Raw genomic sequence first — 20,875 nt, forward strand, 5'->3', positions numbered from 1 at the left:
AACAAATGTTTTATTAGGGTACCCCCCCTACATGTAAAGTGGGGGCTGATATTTTTTTTCATTCCAACCCCAACATGTGATATATTGTTGGATAGGTATTTAAAAATGAATAAGGGTTTACTAAGATCGTTTTTTGATAATATTAATATTTTCGGAAATAATCGCTCCTAAAGGAAAAAAAGTGCGTCCCCCCCCTCTAACTTTTGAACCATATGTTTAAAAAACCGGTCAAGTGCGAGTCGGACTCGCGCACCGAGGGTTCCGTACAAACAATGAAATGGGTAGTAAGGTTAAAATTATTAAAAAAAAAAATATTATGTGATGTAACTAAAAATTTATGGTTTTCGTAATTTTTCCTTTATCTATGCTATAAGACGTTGCTTCGTACCAAATTTCAAGATTCTGAGTTCACGGGAAGCACCCTGTAGGTTTTGATTCCCTTGCAAGTGTCGAAAATTTGCGGCATAAACGGCTGTATCTTTTGATTGCGTTGGCTTAGAAGTTTGATTTTTTCACAGCTTCAAGGGACAGTAGACCTGAGTAATTGATATAAATTTCAGCTTCATACCTCCACGCGTTCCTGAGAAAAAGGGTCTTGACAGACGGACGGACGGACAGACGGACAACAAAGTGATCCTATAAGGGTTCCGTTTTTTCCTTTTAAGGTACGGAACCCTAAAAATATGAAAAAAATCACAAAAGTAGAACTTTATAAAGACTTTCTAGGAAAATTGTTTTGAACTTGATAGGTTCAGTAGTTTTTGAGAAAAATACGGAAAACTACGGAACCCTACACTGAGCGTGGCCCGACACGCTCTTGGCCGATTTTTTCAAAGTTGTCCACCCCACTTTTTTTGTAACATGGGTATTTTTTACGCGATTCATACTCAGAATCGAGAGCTCTTTCGATCCTGATAGGAGAAAAAAAATGTCCCAAGATTTCCATACATTTTTTCGAACCTTCCATTCCGTTACCGCCATACAAAATGTATGAAAAAATAGTAACGGAATGGGAAAAAAACCTTGGGACACTTTTTTTCTCATATTAGGATTGAAAGAACTCGCGATTCTGAGTGGAAAACACATAAAAATTTCCAAATCCAAAAAGAAGTGGGGTGGACAACTTTGAAAAAAATGGCCCTAGTTCTTATTACCATGAACAGTTCGCTTTTTAGGAACTATTCGTTACATTCACATCTGTATTTAGGTATACCTAAATCTATTTTTTTTCAAATTTCCAACACTTTGGCGTAAAGTCTTTGACATACCTCTTCCGAAAACTAATAATCCATCTTTAGTCAACCAGTTTCGTCCCATTTCTATACTTCCTTTTCTGTCGAAAATCACTGAAGCGGTGGCTCATAAACAACTGTCCAGGTTTATTTTCTCGCACAATCTTCTGAGCCCCTTTCAATCAGGTTTTCGTCCGGGGCATAGTACTTGCATCGCCCTGCTTAAGGTTACTGAGGATATCAGGCGTGGTATGGAGAATCAAATGGTCCAGTGCTCGTCCTTGTCGATTTCTCTAACGCTTTCAACACTGTCGATCATGAAATTCTCCTTGCCTTGCTTGAGTACCTCAATGTGTCGCCTAGTGCCTTAAATTGGTTTTCGGCGTATCTCCGTGGACGTCAGCAAGCTGTACGAGTCGATCGGACTCTGTCAGATTGGTGTGACTTAGCTACCGGTGTCCCTCAAGGAGGTATTCTGTCACCCCTATTATTCTCAATCTTCGTTAATTTTATCACGCCAGATCTTCGCAGCTCGTACCATCTTTACGCTGACGACCTGCAGCTCTATGACCACTGTACCGTTGCCGACCTTGCTGACACTGTTGACAAATTGAATCTGGATCATATCCAGCGTTGGTCTGAGAGGTTCGGTTTATTTGTCAATCCTTCCAAGTGTCAGGCCATTATCATAGGCGGCGCTCGACAGCTTCCTAAAGTCGAATTTACACCTCCTGTACAGTTTAACGGAACGCCCATTCCCTACAGCCAAAGTGTAAAAGACCTTGGCGTCTTCCTGGATAGCAGCCTGGGTTGGAAGACTCAAGTTGCGGAAATAAGTCGTAATGTTACCGGTTCTCTTCATGCGTTAAACAGACTTAAGCACTTTTTACCTATTAAAACTAAAATATTATTAGGAAAAGCATTAATTTTACCTATAATCGACTATGGTGATGTCTGCTATCCGGATTTGAACGAAGAGCTCCTGAACAAGTTGGATCGTTTACTGAATAATTGTATTCGTTTTGTCTTCTGTCTCCGTAAATACGACCATATCTCCTCGTATCGCTCTAAGCGCGGTTGGTTTCCTATTCGTATACGTCGCAACGAATGCGTCGTGAACGTCGTATGCGAATGCATGCTCTGTTTTCTCTTTTCTGTTATTAATGAACCTCAGTCTCCCGAATATCTCAAGTCTTTCTTCCACTACTACGGTGTCTCTCGTGTTCGTCAACTTCGCTCTTCTGGTAATCTTTCTCTGTCTATACCATCCCACCGAACAGGTTACATGTCCTATTCCTTTTCTGTTCAGGCAGCTCGGCTTTGGAATAGTCTCCCTGTCAAAATTAGGCAGTGTCCGAGCAGGTTTACTTTTAAAAAAGCTCTAAATGAGTATTTTGCTGGCAGGTGATGAAAGTTGTTGTTGCCATTGATTCGTGAGTTTCATCTGATTTCATATTATGTATAATTATGTATTTTACATGTATTTGTATTAATATTATGTATGTATTTTGTGTATGTTTATATAGTATGTATTATTTATGGTTGTATGTATTGTGTCCTAAAAGTACCAAATTATCTTGTTTTAATCACGTTTTGCACCGCCTACAACTTTTCTGCTTTGCCCAATGGTTGACTGGTAGAGAATGCCTTACGGCATTAAGTTCGCCTTTTGTACGCTGTTTTATTTTGTGCAATAAAGATTAAATAAATAAATAAATCTAAATACGGGTCTCCATTGGTTCCCTTCCTATAAAGTCTTGTCATAATGTATCGCTTATCCATATTTGCGTTAGTCTTAATTTGGTTTTTCTCAGAAACGCGTATGTTTTCAGTAACGCGTATCTTCTCAGGATGTTCTTATAAATTTTTAACTATTCCTTTTTCTATCTACATGTTTCACATTTCAATGTTATTGTTATTACTGTATACAAAGAGAGTTGCAGTTATAGAATGCGTCCACGTGGGTGATTGTAGAGTCGATTTCAATATCATCAGGTCATCACAGATCTATTGTTATTTATCTACTACCTTATATTCTAGTTCACAATTACACAAAGGTGACAAAGGCAGTTAGTTCATTTTATTGGAATACTAGTTTTTGCCCGCGGCTTCGCTTGCATTAGAACGAGAATAAAAGTAGCATATGTCCAGCATCTACCTCCACTAAAAAAATCACGACTATTCGTCGCTCCGTTTTGCCCTGAAATACGGACAAACAAACAGACACACTTTCCCATTTATAATATTAGTATGGATTGACCGTGGTTACCTTTTCTATTGTTGATGTTGTCTTAGGACACGATGAACAAAGAATGGTCGGTTGAACTAAGTTTATTGTGCACTCTTGTTTTAAATATGTACTTTTTCGATACAAATGGTGCTTTTTTTCCCGCACTAATGCGCAAAGAGGTAAATTTCTTGTAATGTCGAAACTTCAGAGGCCATTTGTACATTCTGCACTGAAAAACGTCGTACGATACACTTGCGAAAACTTCCCTTTTTTCTGCACTTGTATCGTAATGTACTATTTATTTAACTGACAAAATCTTCTCTTTTTGGATTTCTTTCAACCCCTTTTTACCAAGAGAGGCACTGAAACTTAGTAATTGTGCTCTGCCTACCCCTTTATGGTATACAGGCGTGATTATGTATGTATGTACAAAATCTTATTTCTACAGCTATAAGTGTGTGTCAGATCAGATGTTTCATTTGTTTATTATGCAGTCTTCTTTTTGTATGATGTTATAGCCGGTGACTGTACCAACCAGCAGAGCAATGTAAAAACAACAGGCGTTGACCTCGTTCGACGTGGGCTTTTCTAGTGTCGATCGCCAAGATATGATCAGCTGATCACGTTTTTTTACTCTTAAGTAATACATATTTATCTTCACTAAATAAAAAATCCTGTTACACGTCGTTGGTAACCAAAATAATTAAACGAGGAAAGAACAAAGATTTTTTTTAATCAATGCCTTAAAGCACAATGTCCTTTTAATATTTAGTTGTTTTAAACTTTGACAAAAGTTTAGTTGACATTATAAAACGAAGTTTTAATAGATACTGACTTTATCAAAGTCAGAAATATCCTTTGTGTAAAAATTGGCACGTGTTTTAGCAAAAAACGTAGAGTTTTTATAACTCACAACAAAAGACACGCTCAATTAATACATAAACATCAAAACGTATTGAGCGTCTAGATGGTCCTTCGACCGGATATTTATGCATCAACATCTGTTCATATGAAATTATCGCTACTTATTGTTTTACTAACGTCACGCCATAACAACTATATGTTTACGTCGATTGCAGTTGCATAATATGTACAACATGGATACTTATTACTAACCTTTTAAATTCAAAAAGAGAATCCGAATTCGCAAAACACTGGCCACAAACACACCACAATATTACGCAGAAGAGGAAAACTTGAAAATAACCAGCACTATATTTAGAAGAGGGCACTGGCGTGCCAGACGTCCGTTCGGTTGCACGATCAGAGCTGAACTGAAGCAGCGGAGCGGCTTGTCAACAAACAAAGGCGCAGACGCAGCCACACATGCGCAGTTCACGCACACACGCGTGCGCGGTGAATGAACACGCAAACAATTGAAGTGAAAATCCGAAGGTGTCGTGAGTTTTTCTTGCGTTTCAATTAAGACAGTGGTTACTAAACGCGTATAATTTATACCTGTTTATGAGTTGGTAGTGCGCAGCACGGGCAGTATATTCTGATTGTACCTAATAATAAATAACACGAATAGGAATAGGTATAAAAAAAACGTTGTAATGAGTAATTTTACATATTAAAATTGAAACTACGGATACAATTTAACTAACTAGCATGATTAAAAATTAATTGTCAGGCGTAGTTACCTTGAGGCATTGTAACAATTCCGATGATTTCTGCGAGGACCAGCTCTTTGGTTACCACTTATGTTGAAGATCTGGAGCCTTGTTGCTGACAATTTGTCACCTGAGTGACATTTTGTCGTAAATTTTTGTTAGACCAGTGCGAGTATTGTAGAATTTTCATTGTCTGGTGACAATTGTCACCATTCAGAGGCCAGGCACATCTGCTCTCATTGTTATTTTATAACACTATCATATTAATAACAATTAGACTGACTATGGAGGAGTAGGAGTTTGTGAAAAGCAATAAGAGGGAAAATATTTATTTATTTAAATTTTATTGTACACAAAGAAAGAAAAACTTATAGACAACAGACACAGACTTAAAAAGTCTGAACAATATATGTGTGTGGTACATTGGTCCTAGAATATATAATCGTTTGCCCAATAATCTAAAATCAACGGAATTAACCTATAATATGTTTATAAATATGCTCAAGGAATATTTATTAAATAAAGCATTTTATTCAATAGACGAATTTATGAATCAAAATAATTGTATGTGAACTATCGAATTTTTATATAGTAACTAAGATGGACATGTAATTGTAATTTTTGTAAATATGATTGTATTGTATTGACGTGTGAACTTCTGTCATGAATAAATGAATTGAAATGAATTGAATTGTACAAAAGGCGGACTTAATGCCAGACAGCATTCAGAAATATGGTGGCAAGAAAGAAATTACTCTATTATAGTAATCGTAATTCATAAATCCGAGATTCTCCTCTCATAACTTTCTTTACAAAAAGATACTTTGATGTACGATGACGAAATCTTGATGACTGTAATGTTATAATCTTATGATTGTCTTTTTGAAATCAGCAGCAATAAGTTATTTCATGTTTTAACTTATTTCTGGAGCCCGGGATAAAATGAATCGATTTAATTAATATTTGTTTAAGAATAACATCCATACTTATATTATAAATGGGAAAGTGTGTGTGTCTGTTTGTTTGTCCGTCTTTTACAGCAAAACGGAGCGACGAATTGACGTGATTTTTTAGGTGGAGATAGTTGAAGGGATGGAGAGTGATATAGGCTACTTTTGTCTCTTTCAACGCGAGCGAAGCCGCGGGCAAAAGCTAGTTTTTTAATAAATTAGAATCTTCCATGTTTTCCCATACTATATAAACATGAATTTGCAGTAACGATGATATCGCATATCACTTCATAACAAAAAAAGTAGAGTTAAAAGATAAACAATCTATTTTCACAATTTTCTACTCAATAACACTACACCGATACGCATCGCACACGCGTAAAGCGAATGTAAATAAACATACGCACACCAGCTCACACGTACACGAATTCGTGAAACCACATTCACAACAATAACAATGCTTATCATATCAACGTGTTCAGTTGAGTTAACGTGGACGGAGTCACGGCCAAAATACGAGGTACGCATTTGAGGTTAGCTACTGGACAAAAGCGATGAGAGTCCACACTTTTTTATGCGATAGGTGGCAAACGAGCAGACAGGTCGCCTGATGGTAAGCGACTGCCGCCCATGGAGATTCGAAATAAAAATATCAGAAGGGTTGGGTTACTTGGGTTGGAGGCCTTTAAGATTTACGCACTTTTGTAGAAGGTTTGAAATCGGTCCGGAAAGCTACGATTTGGTGTGTGTCTTAAATCAGGACTTCTCTGAAATCTTAAGATTGTCGAGCTACGAGTGACGAGGTACGTCTTTTTCCATGCTTTTAAAGCTATCTTCGACAATCTTCGGCAATATGTAGCCGAGACGGTATCCATATTTGTCCAAGGTAAAGGACCCATTTAAGACTCCTTATTCCTTAGAGCGCTCATCAATTTCACGAAACGGCCATCGATAGATGGCGTTGGCGCTCGGTACGCGAGCACCTGCAACTCAACGCGCGTTTCAACGCCGAAACAAATAATCTTGATAGTTTTGAATTAAATTGGTAATAACATAATTTTCAATTTTATACGGGGAATTTCCTGTTCATGGTATGGTAGTAGTAAATAAGGTGTATGAATGTAGTAAAAGTATAGTAGTCTACATATACATATATAAATACAGGTTTCCTAATTGATTGATTCAACAACCAACACCGCTGAGCCGAAACTACGAAAGCTAGAAAGTCGAAATTTGTATAGATTGCATTAACAAAATTTCGAAGAGATAAGAATCGATTATGAAAATTTACACCCCTAGTAGAGGGAAAAAGGGGGTGAAAGTTTGTATCGGGATCAATTTGTTTTTTTTTATTAGGAAAATTTTAGTTAGGAACTTGAAATTAGAGAATAGTTTAATAGTGATTTCTGTTTTTTTATTGAATGTATATGCATACTGATTGGTCCCATTTTTATCAGAACCCAGTTCTGATGATGGGATCCTGGAGAAATCCAGGGAACTCCTCAAGTCTGAAAGGCATACATATGGCGATTTTTGTGTTTTTATACGAATAGCATGCATTTACGTACGGAACAATGACATTTCGTGCAGTGGAACTGTTGATGATGGTCAGACCGGAACTCCCTAAATCTAAACGGCACAGTTATAGTGACTTTCATATTTTTATAAGAACAGCATGCACTTACGTCCAGAATAGTGACATTTGGTGCAGTGGAACTGCTCATGATGTTGTGTCACTTTTTAACCATCGCCTCAAATCTCTCAAGGAAGAACGGTTCTCAATTCGTGTTTTTTTTTTTGTTTGTTCCTCGATATCTCCGTCGTTACTGGACCGATTTAAAAAATTTAATAATTAAAGCATTAAAAGCAGTTTTAAAAAATACCTACACATTTCTACATGTGCTCTGCCTACCCCTTTAAGGGATACAGGCGTGATTGTATGTATGTATTTGTACATAATCCAACATTCGCAAGTAGCTTTCATCAGAACCCAAAAGGCGGCGGTTTTTTTTTTCTTAAAAATTATTAAACGTTTTTTTTATGGGATAGGAGGCAAACGAGCAGACAAGTTGCCTGATGGTAAGCGATCACTGCCGGCTATGGACACCCGAAGCACCAGAAGTGTTGGAGGTGCGTTGCCGGCCTTTAAGATGGATGTACGTTCTTTTCTTGAAGGTTTGAAGGTCGCATCGGTCCGGAAATACCGCTGGCAACAATTCATTCCACAGTTTAACTGTGCATGACGTGACCTGTGCAAAACATTGCGTCTTAGAAACATTTGAAAGGGTGAAAATCAAAATATGTACATTGGACCTCATCTAGTTCGATGGTGCTCGTCGGCCCAAATCTAATGAGCCCAAACATGATGGGGTTATGATGAGGAGAATAGCAGTTCTGTTGACCACCTCCTGATTCCATTATGAGACCTTAGACCTCATCTAGTTCGATGGTGCTCGTCGGCCCAAATCTAATGAGCCCAAACATGATGGGCTTATGATGAGGAGAATAGCAGTTCTGTTGACCACCTCCTGACTCCATCATGAGACCTTGGACCTCATCTAGTTCGATGGTGCTCGTCGGCCCAAATCTAATGAGCCCAAACATGATGGGGTTATGATGAGGAGAATAGCAGTTCTGTTGACCACCTCCTGACTCCATCATGAGACCTTGGACCTCATCTAGTTCGATGGTGCTCGTCGGCCCAAATCTAATGAGCCCAAACATGATGGGGTTATAATGAGGAGAATAGCAGTTCTGTTGACCACCTCCTGACTCCATCATGAGACCTTGGACTTCGTCTAGATCGATGGTGCTCGTCAGCCCAAATCTAATGAGCCCAAACATGATGGGGTTATGATGAGGAGAATAGCAGTTCTGTTGACCACCTCCTGACTCCATCATGAGACCTTGGACCTCATCTAGTTCGATGGTGCTCGTCGGCCCAAATCTAATGAGCCCAAACATGATGGGCTTATGATGAGGAGAATAGCAGTTCTGTTGACCACCTCCTGACTCCATCATGAGACCTTGGACCTCATCTAGTTCGATGGTGCTCGTCGGCCCAAATCTAATGAGCCCAAACATGATGGGGTTATGATGAGGAGAATAGCAGTTCTGTTGACCACCTCCTGACTCCATCATGAGACCTTGGACCTCATCTAGTTCGATGGTGCTCGTCGGCCCAAATCTAATGAGCCCAAACATGGTGGAGTTATGATAAGTAGAATAGCAGTTCTGTTGAACATTTCCTGCCTGACTCCATCATCATGAGAACCAGAACCTCATCATGGTCCCAAAATATAATAATAATTCAAATTCTCAACAAACTTCACGTATAACTTAAAATCCAAAATCATATGAAAAGCATGTCGAATGCTAAAATTGCATAAGGTGTAAAAAGGATCAAGATTTGTTTAGTCGCAGTTTACGGCACTTCTCGGAACTATCGAGCTGCTTACGAAAGCTAGGTGCGCCGGACGATCAAACGCAGGTCCGTTGTCTTCGAGCGCTCGGCGCAGACTGAGCGGGCTCGCGTTAGCACAGTGTCTTTTATTCGAATTTTAGGTGTTTTAAAAAAATATCTATAGACAGAAAGGTATGTCTTATATGTATGATTTTTTTCTTATAGGTCAAAAAGAAGTTCTAGTTTAGGATAATATTATTTAAGAGTTACAAAAAATGCAGGAATCGCAGGAAAAATACATAATGTAAACCTCTTTTTATCGAAAAAATGGGGAGGACACGGAAGGTTATTTATCCACCATTTCAAGTAAATCTTAAAATGTCAAAGTATTAGCTAACTCGTACAGGATATAACAAATAGGATTGTGATCATTTATTACCCCAAATAACATTTTTAACAGCACAATCACGATTCTAAACGAGTTATCCCACTACGAAATTTGAAAACGTCTTCCGAAAAAACTGATTTTTTAGAAGTATAAAAAGACATATTTTAAAGTATTACCAATTGACTTTCTAGCTTAAGATATGTACTTTTAGGAACATTATCATTTTATTAATAATCATTTATAGTTTCTTTATAATTTTGAATGAAAAAGGTTACATTTTGCAAAAAACGCTCGTCTTTAGGAATAAGGCCTCTTAATACAATACTAAGGCAAACGCCCGACAAATGGCAGCCCACAGCCCACGGCTAATATTGGCACGCGACACCCTTGAACTTGAAATACGTGAAACAGAAACAATAGAGAACTCACTCATTTTAACATTCACACAAATATACACGGTGTTATGCTGTGCTAAAAGCGATTTTCATGCGGATGTGAGACGATTTTGCGTGGTTCATGGCCTAGCGTTGGGATGCGTGAAACAAAAATATAAACATCAATTGGAGATTGTGCCGTTTCATTCCTATATGCCACCTTGAGCTTTAAATATAAGTTAATAAATCTTAATTTCGGGTACCGTTATAGTGTGAGTTAAGACTTTTGGACTCGTGTTTAATCAACAATGACACATGTCGAGCTAAACAGTGAATTCATGAATCATTTTGTCTGAGCTGTACCGTTACCATGGGCTGCCCAAGTGAGAGCCGTATTACTTTACTCAGAAAGTAAGTGAGTTTACGTTTGTTTACAATATATTGTGCCTAACAGAGACGCATGTTCACATTTCGATAACTTCGGTATTCGGAAGTAGGCCTCAAACCATAGGCCAAGTCATTCTGACGTGACATTTCTGTCAAGTTATACAAAAATCACACGGAATTTTCACGATTATATTTGCAGTTTTAAATAAAATTATGACTAACATATTGCATTAATTTATAATATTACGTGAAATTCAAGATTAGCTAAAATTGAATATAAAGATAAACCAGTGAACAAATCAAATAAGGTAATGGTTATTTTTGGCCATCATATTGTACTATTTACAATTGAGATGATTATAATGCTCAAAGCAGTTTTTGGTTTCAGAAAGATGACGGAAGCTATGATTGAAATCAATATTTCCGAACAAACCCGTATGGTATTTAGTCAACATGGAAGATGGTTCAATTGATATTAATACTGTGGCACTCTGGCAGTTACGCTACTCAAAACCTTAGGGCAGCAGAGGGGAGCAGTACCAATTTATAGGTGTTTTTGTTCCGCGATGCACTTAATGGTATTATTGGCCATGATCATCACAGGTATATGTATAGAAGTGCTCCAATAAAGGAAAAAACCTCAACTCCAAAAAATAATCCTGTTACTAAAATAAAGTATTTCATTAATTGACTTTGTTTATTTGTGATGTTATCGAGTAGTAAAGAAATAGAAATATTTTTTACAGAAAAAGGGTACATAGCATCTTATATAGAATTAGCTTTTGCCCGCGGTGTCGCTCGCTTACTAAAAGAATTCTTATTCAAACATATACAAATAATAAAATTTTCATTTGGATCCGTAGGTTCCTATGCAGACGTTTGTCAGCGTTTTTTTCGATTACTCATATTACTATTGTTTTTAAAAAAGAAATGCTTGCAGTGGTTGTACAAATGTTACACAGCGACCACAGCGTAGGTAGTAGGTACGAGTAGGTATGTATTCCATATACACTGAGGAAACTACATATTGTATACAACAGAACTCACATAGCTCCGTATCTCGGCACTATTGTCGGTGGGTAAAAAGTACTTTCTCGCATTATCGCTTACAATTACCGATTGCCGACCGATTACCCCTATCCCTATCCCTAACCCTACCCCTATCCCTATCCCTAATAGCGTTTGCTCCCGGGAAATACCGGTACCGAAAGTTCCGGGAATTCCCGGGATTTTCAGCCAAGCAAAGAACCGGGAAATGAACTTGAAGGCTGTTATAAACCCTTATCAATTTATGAATTTATTATGCACACTATTGGCGCTTTGTAAATAATTTGTAATTGTTCAAAAATACTTCTTTTCATTCATAAAACATTGTATTGTGTAGTTACTAAATAGTCATAAGTTTAGCATTTCAATATGTGCAATATTACTTTTATGATTTACAAAGTAATTGTTATTCCTGTAATTGTTTCTTCTACTGTATGTTGTATTAAATATTGTATGTTTGCGCTGATGGCCAAGTTGCCAATGCTCCCAATAAATTAAAAAAAGATTAGCTTTGTCAATTTTGACACAAGGACTTAGCTGAAATGTCAATCGTTGACGCTTAACCATGGACTTTAAATCTATGCGCTAAACGCCGAACGAAATTCAGTCTAGCTCTGTCATGTTAATACGGAAAAGTGATAGAGATAGCTAAGCTACGATAACGATGTTAATCATAATCGTTTGTGCATTTGGCTACGTGCCCTGCCAAAAAATTAGATACAATTTTTACTTGTTTCAAAATGCTTTTTCTATACTCACTTTTGTATCAAATTATAATCTTCATATACACCCCATAATGGCCTAATCGCCTTCAAAAGTTCTATACCTTACCTTAGACTTTGTCGTTACCTATGTCGATGTCGTTGTAATTGATGTTTGATATGTACGTAAACGCTGAATTTTAGGTTTTTAGTTTTCGTTTCACGTCAATTTATTAAATACTTAGCCTGTTACTCAAGAATATTACAAAATAAACAAAGTCACAGAATGGGATATTTTATTTCAGTAATAGGATAATTTTTTTGAAGTTTTTTCGTTTGGTTCACTTCTAATATATACCCACGAGTTATGGTGACTATAAGTACAAGTATTGTGCATTGAGGAACTAACATGCCCATGAATTGGTACTGCCTGCTGCTGTAGGTAATCAGTTGATTCTTAACTGCCTCATTCATTATCAATTTGAACAATCTTCTACGTGGGATTTGCTGAATACCATACGGCTGGCATGGAAATATTGTTTTCAATAATATCTTCTTTTTCTGAAAGCAACCAATATAATCATCTCAACTGTAGCTAAACAGTACAAAATGATGAATAATAAACCTAACTCATTACCTTTGTAAAAGTATCAAGCACTCGTTTCATCACTGGTTTATCTTTTTATCGAACTACTGACTAACTGCTTGAAAACTGTAACCTGCCAGTAAAGATGATCTCTTCATTGGAAAGAAACTCTATCTTTGTTATATTCATTTATACATCTAAATGTGAAGATAACTCTATCTCATTATATTTTAAATTACATGTAAGAACTCGCAGATGAAATCAAATCCCTTGTTTTGGAGTGTCTCAAAGATAATATCTATAAGAATACTTATAAATCCGTAGTCCTCTATTAGTTCCTAATTTTGCCGTAGCTAGCAGATGATGGAGAGTGAAATCCAATATGTACCTGTAACAAAAAGTAACAATTTCAAGCGTTACCTACGAATAAGTATGTTAATTTTAGGCAAAAACAGGATTAGCTATACGTATCCTATTATTCCTTATAATAGGAATAATAGGATACGTCAAATGTAAAAAATCATAACAATAAGTTTTTGAATTAGATACTCGCACATCCCTACAATAACTATGAATGTATTGATATTATTTTTCAGTGCCAGTTAAGGTTTCATACTCAAGTGGACATATTATGGTAGGCCACATCACCAAGACAACCGCCTGGGTCGTATCAGAACCAATTTAATACTGTAACACGTTCATAAATCAGAATTGTCTAATAACCTTATTTTCCAGCGAAAAACGTCCTCTAAATTCCAACCCCTGGAACTTTCCAGAAAACTTTCTAACCACGGGAATAAGTTTTTTGTGTTGGTTCTAATTCAATGAGAAAACGTTCCAACTCAATCAATGACGTCACATAACTTTGTCAACACAAAGGATCTCTTCAGTACAACAGACAATATTGACTTAGAGTCGACGTTTACTTAGTAGACCGTGGTGTGGTCTTAGAACTACTACCTATACTATTTACTGCCTCCTCAGTACTCTTGTGCAACTTTTTGTACATATTAAAAAAAAAACTTTTATTGAGGATCAAAAGGTTACAAATTCAAAAACAAAACAAATGCTTCCAGAACTCAGGAGGGATCTAGATTTGGGTTTGGAGCTTATATGGATATGCATATAACATTCTAGTATATGCTAGTTTTTATGTACAGATCATAACATTAAACGCATGATATGGCTGCGATACATTTTGGAGTGTCAGGGAGACTGCCGCGGAATCGCCGAAACTTGATGCCCTACGGTCAAAACTCGTCCTTAGTAAATTGGCAAACTACGCTGGTAGACTACGTCGGAAACAGATGCCTCAGTCTTACTGTCCAAGGCCCTAGGCCACGAGGTACCGGTAGGCCTAAGAAGCGCTGGCTTGGCTGGACGTCGTGAGAGCGGACATGCAATAGATGCCATACTCAAAGTGTGCTCCGCGGATCCCTAGGGCTCCGCAAAGCCTCTCTGGGAGCTCCGTGTGAATTTTGGGTACCTGATATGCAACTTAACTCTCTTCCATAAAACCAAATATTCACCAATTGTTAAAAAAAAAGTTTTTAGATTTTACTAATAGGATTACTTATTAAAATAAAGATTGCAACTATTTTTTTTTATTTAATTTAAGGGTTCCGTCAGGTATTTTGCTTTCTAAAAGAGTTCCATGGGAAAATAAGTTTGAGAACCGCTGCAATAGAATAATCTCACACAGGATGCCGAAGACCGGGCGAAGTGGAGAAGACTGAGCAGGAAAGCGGACCCTGGCGCTAGGCCGGGAAAACGCTAGGTTGAAGATGAAGTAAAGGTTTGTCAAAACGCTTATTTACTACAAAATAATCTATAGAAATAGATATATTCACGACCCTCAAAATGAATCAGGACCATAATATACCTATCCATTTCTTTTCTCATCCTCATCAATGATATCATGGTTACCATCGATCTGTCCTTGAAAATAATAGCCATGGGTAACGAGGAGCTATCGTTTATGTACCAGCAGCTACTGACTGGCATTGAAAAATCGATTATGTTTATAGTGAGAATACGTAATGCTAGTCTAGTCCGACCTGACATGACTATACCGAATGTTGAAACACAAAATTTATTATTTTATAAATACCATATTCACCCTAGTGAATCATGTTTTCCGCTAAACTTGACTGACTAACAGCAACAGCTACCTCGCGTACAAATTCCCGAATTCAAACAGACAATTTCTAACACAGAAAGAATACACGATTTTCTAACGGAAAAAGGGGATGGTGGCGCTTCGCGGAATTTTCCAACGATGGATGTCGGGAAAAATGTAGGTTGAACTTTATTCTTATCGGTTTCGTGAACACTGAACACATGGGGCATCCCACGAGAATGTCGCTTACAACATGCAATTCTTCTAATACTTCTGAAGACGCTAAGAAAGCGAAGTTGTGTCTGACAATCTTTCATGACTTGGTTAACCACTTGGCAGTATTTTCTCGAGATTTACGGATTTGATTGATTTAACGGCCATACAAGGCAAAAACATGTCGTAGGCGACTTTCTCGTGGAATGGCCCCCATGTTAAATCCCTTATAAATCTTATAATGAAGGTAAATATCGTACTAGAAGAGAACAATTTAGTTTTAAAAATGCGTTTTAATAGTTTATTATGTACTAGCTTTTGCCCGCGGCTTCGTTCGCTTTAAATTCGAAAACGCGCAACGCTCCATAAAAACTTCTACCTCCCATTCTAGGGAAGTGGGGGGTTAGAAAGAGACAAAAAGTAGCCTATGACACTCTCCATCCCTTCAACTATCTCCACTTAAAAAATCACGTCAACTCGTCGCTCCGTTTTGCCGTGAAAGACGGACAAACAAACAGACACACACACTTTCCCATTTATAATATTAGTATGGATTACTTATATGTCCCAGGCTGTACTATACATGTTTGATCTAAGTTTGCGTATTTCGTAAAAAAAATTGTTGCTTAATACCACAAATACTATTACCAACAACGTCTTTATAATCAAAACCGTTGCTTCAAGATTAACACTTAATACATTTCAAATCATAAACCCTTTGAATCTTATACCATACAAATACGGTTCAAATGTGTGTACATATTAACGCTTGCGTGCCAAGGGCTCGATCTTACAGAAGATATCTCAGGTCAAGGTACTCCATTATTTCTAAAACCAAAAGGTAATATGTAACAACATTAGAAATAGGTCTACATGACATTTTATTCCTTATATCAATGGATAAAGTTTGTATTTGAACTTCAACGTGTATTACTTAGGAGTGAATTAATACTAGTTGCTATCTCGACTTAGATTTCGGCCTTCGCTTTACAAGTCTCTGGTTTTTTGTTCACGAGCTTGATTTGTTAGTTTTTTGTTAGTCTAGTAGGTGTTAGTGTGTATTTTATTAATACCTATTGGCTTTTTTTGATTAAAAAAACGCGTAGCTAAAAGATAGTACCTAGTCATTAATCAATGCCTGACGGATACACATTTAATATTGGATCGGACCCAACTAGAATAGATTTCAGCAAGCTGGATAAATTTTAGCCAATTTAAGTATTGGGTTGGCACAAAAGTAATGACACACTCTACAAAACTCTATACATTTCCTTTCTTAAGTTAATTGTTTTCGATAATATTCTAGTATGTTGTAGAACATTATAGGTACTTCTAATGTGAGGGTATATAAAGCCGCCCTCGTGATTGGTTTAGTTAGATTGAAATAAAATGGACGAGCGACAAGTTCGAACACTTTACTTATACGAGTACTTGTTAGGCCACAGTGCGCGGGCTGCGGCTGACAATATCAACACTGCATTGGGCGCTGGAAGTACAAGCCATGCCACGGTGTCCAGATGGTTTGACCGTTTTAAATCAGGAGACAGGAGCCTTGAAAGTCAGTCACGCTCAGGGCGACCACCTGCATTCAATGATGACGATTTACGCCGCGAACTACAGTCGAATCCTGATGCTACTACTCGTGAATTAGCGAAAGCACTTAACTGCAGTCACCACGCTGTGGAATACCATCTGCATGAGCTTGGGTATCGAAAAGTTTTGGCTCGATGGGTACCGCACATCCTTACCGACGCCAGTCGTGCAGTCCGTGTCGCGATCTGTCAATCACTTTTGCTGCGACCCCGACGTAAAGAGTTTTTGACTGATCTGGTTACGGGAGATGAATCATGGATTTATTATGAGAACGATACACGTCGTGCTTTTTGGCTGCCTCGAGAAGAAACGCCACCAATTCAACCGAAGCTGAGTCAAAAGAACCGCTTAAAAGTTTTGCTTTGTTGTTTCTGAGACTCGCAAGGCATGCTGTTTCATGAACTATTACAGAATGAAACTGTAAACGCTAACAAATATTCAACACAGCTCACCGAACTATCTTCTGCTATCAAGAAAAAACGACGAAGACGAGCCACTGTAATTTTACTACATGATAACGCTCGACCTCATGTCGCATCTACCGTTCGCCAACAGCTGCAGAACTTGGGCTGGGAGACGATACCCCACCCACCTTATTCTCCAGACCTCCCACCATCAGACTTTTATCTGTTTAGAGCCCTGAAACGACATTTGCGGGATAAACAATTCAATGATTTCCATGATGTACAGGTGGAGTTGAACAACTTTTTCGTGGCACAGCCATCAGAGTTCTGGGCGAAAGGCATCCAAACTTTGCCGGATCGTTGGCAAGAAGTCATAGATGCTAATGGTGATTACATCATCGACTAAGCTTTTTGTATTGTAATAATAATAAAAAATATAAAACGTAAACCAAGTGTCTCATTACTTTTGTGCCAACCCAATATATTTTTGTGAGACATATGACAAGTTAAATGATCATATTTACCTTACGAACACCGAAGGGCGACCTGCAAGTGCGACCTCTTAAACTATAAAACTCGAGTGAGACTCAAAACCTATAAACAAGCTTTTCAACTGAAACCCAAATCGTGGAATTTTTTATTTTGGTACAAAGTTACTTTGAAAATTAGCACAATTTCTTCATCTCAAACAAAAAACACAGGTTTACTTATCTCACCATAAATTCCTCAAAACTCAAAAGCACCCCAAGGGCCAAGATCCCCAAGCACAGAATATATAATACTTAGTACAAGTACAGAAGGCTCACTGCTGTGATGTAAACAAAACGCCGCCTTTCATAATTCTTACCTGCATCACACCTCGGACACTGGTGATCAAATATATGAAAGAGGCGCGTTCCTACGCACGCAGTCTAAGCTCGTGTAGGAGAACGCGTACCAAGCTTGTATGAGTGAGATATGACAGGTCGACTGGTAGCGTTTTTGACAGGCGGTAACTGTGAGGTAACCGAGAGGGGGTGGGCGGCACTTTCAGCTGGGAGCGGGAGTGGCCATACTGTACGATAGTACATACTCTTCATTATACTATGCCTGCATTAACAAACGAACCGCACGCGAGCATCCGACATTCGTGGTCACCACTGAATGGGCCGCGAGTGCACGGCCGGCGGCAGGTACCTACCTAATCGAAAGAATTGCAGAGTGAGCCGCCCCTGTCCCAAGTTTAAAGATCCTATGGCCTTCGCCATTTAAGTATATTTGTTAGCCAGGTACTCAAGTACGTTATCGCTAAAAGGAAGTTGATGGGTCCACAAGTCCAGCCATGTTTTAATTATCCAAGTGTTTGTACAGTCCACAACAAATATTTCAAACCTTATTCCATTGCAATGAGGTTTAAATTGCATAAGTATAAATGTCCATCTGTACACTTGATACTTGGAAGTTTAAATATAATTAAGTAATGGAGTGCAGTTGGTGATAAAAGTGCAGGTAGAAAATATGGCTGTCCTTTCAGGCCACGATAATAAATGTAAACAGACTCAATTCACTCATAAAAAAACTGTTGTAGTTAATTTTGTATAACAGATCCATGCTAATATTAGGTATTTATAAATGGGAAAGTGTATGTGTCTGTTTGGTTTTACGTCTTTCACGGCAAAACGGAGCGACGAATTGACGTGATTTTTTAAGTGGAGATAGTTGAAGGAATGGAGAGTGACATAGGCTACTTTTTGACTCTTTCTAACGCGAGCGAAGTCGCTGGCAAAAGCTAGTTAATAATAGTTGAACCTAGACCAGCGCCATAAGTTATAAATTTAGACCCCGGATTGTTGTCGCGATGACGTCACAATATGGTGATTTGGGGAGTAAATGGACAGGTAGAACAAAATGATACATAAATTATAAGATAAGATAAAAATGTATATTAATTTCACCAGAGAAAAACATAATTTCATTTACGGTACATCCAAATACCTAAATTTTTTCATAAAAAAAATTCCCAGTGAATTTATCAATATAATTTTTTTGGTAGGTATATAACTACAAACTTAAATTTCTACTGTTTACTAGAAGACTTAGCCTAACCGCAAGTCATTTAGAAAAAATATTGATCTGTTACGGAGAGTCTGTTAACGAAAGAGCAACGTCGATATTTTTTATAGGAAGTTTCGCAATAATATACAAAAAAAAAAGTAACAATTTCGTATTCATCAACACTATAATAATAATAATAAATAAATCCGTATTAATTAATAGACTTGACGCTCAACGAGATAATCACCATGGGTAGGAGGCAAACGAGGATGCCTGATTCATCACGATCAGGTGTTTGTCCCTTTAAGATAGCTCTTTTCGATTTTCGTATCGGCGGAAATACCGCAGGCGACAATTCATTCCACAGCTGTGCGGGGCAGGAAGTTTCGAAACGCACAGTTGAGGACTGCCGCCATCTAGATGATGACGATGGAAAAGGGCGATGGCGGAAAGAAGCGGTAGGGATTAATCCGAACAATTCCTCGGAGCACTCGCTCGTTATACATGCGATAGAAAATGCAGAGCGAGGCCACATCTCTACGCAGCGCCAAGGGGTCAAGCCGATCGGAGATATGCTGGCAGTTGACAATTCGAGTCGCTCTCGTTGGATGCGGTCCTAACCACCTGGCAGCTTGGTGCCCTGCCCTGATGAGCAGCACCTAGGTTAGGTTTTTTATAAAGTGTTTATATGTTTTATATTGTTTTGTAAGTGTTTTATTTTATTTTACTTTTATACTCATATTGTAAAAAACCTAATCTAAAGAAAAGAAATAAATAAAGGATATAATAATAATAAAATACTTTATTGCACACTACAAAACAAAAGATACACTATAATATATGATATTTCTTATCTTATCTAAATAAATCCGTATTAATTAATACTGTTCCATTTACTCCCCAAATCACCCTATTGTGACGTCATCGCGACAACAATCCGGGGTCTAGACTTATAAACCCCTGGATCCGGTGGATATGTTCAAAAAGTCAAAAAACTGAAATTAAATCTGTCAATAAAGTATACCATTTGATATTCGGTATTAAGATGATTTACATTTCGAGAATTAGTTGAGAAATGTGTCCTGCAGGAATTCCGGATTCCGGAAATGCGAATACACTTAAGCCTTAACGAAGATATTCGCTTTGGTCGGTCTAAAATGTTTACCAAAGATACCAAAGGTTTACGATAATCATACGAGTTTTATTTTCTAATATGGCGTTTTTAAAGCGGCTCACCGACTATTAATTCACCGGATGGAATGGCCTGTCAGTTATTTGGCACCATCACTTTTTACTTCTAACTGATAGGCCAGGGTCCCTTTAAGTAACATTGTTTTACTTCTAACCTGTGGACTGGACGCCTTATGTAACATTGCTCTTTCAGATGTGATTTTAGATGCCTTACCGTGTTAAACTAACTATCACAATCCAAAATGATTGTAAAGCTGGATATTACACTGCTTTAGTTTCCAAGCCAATTACGTACATATCCCTCACGCTAACACGATAATGCAAGCTGGAAAATAAATTATTACCGCACTAGGTCAAGTGGGTGTTATTGCAACCCGCGTCCAGATACTACTGATGTGGGTTCCGATAGC

General features: G+C 37.8%; 1 protein-coding gene across 6 annotated transcripts in view; it reads right to left on the minus strand.

The window, feature by feature from the left end:
- Positions 1-20,875, minus strand: part of LOC125230602 (protein yippee-like) — a 204,915-nt gene that overhangs the window by 110,983 nt on the left and 73,057 nt on the right. For 2 of the 6 annotated variants that reach the window (XM_048135813.1, XM_048135809.1), the window contains exon 1: positions 4,579-4,746. The exons of 2 other annotated variants lie outside the window; for them this stretch is intronic. The gene's annotated coding sequence lies outside the window, so the exon portion shown is untranslated. Of the gene's footprint in view, positions 1-4,578; positions 4,748-20,875 lie in introns of those variants that run through there. 2 more of the 6 variants (XM_048135814.1, XM_048135811.1) reach the window with 2 other exon arrangements.

This window comes from Leguminivora glycinivorella, chromosome 10 (genome assembly GCF_023078275.1).
Source record: "Leguminivora glycinivorella isolate SPB_JAAS2020 chromosome 10, LegGlyc_1.1, whole genome shotgun sequence".
Taxonomy (NCBI): Eukaryota; Metazoa; Arthropoda; class Insecta; order Lepidoptera; family Tortricidae; genus Leguminivora; species Leguminivora glycinivorella.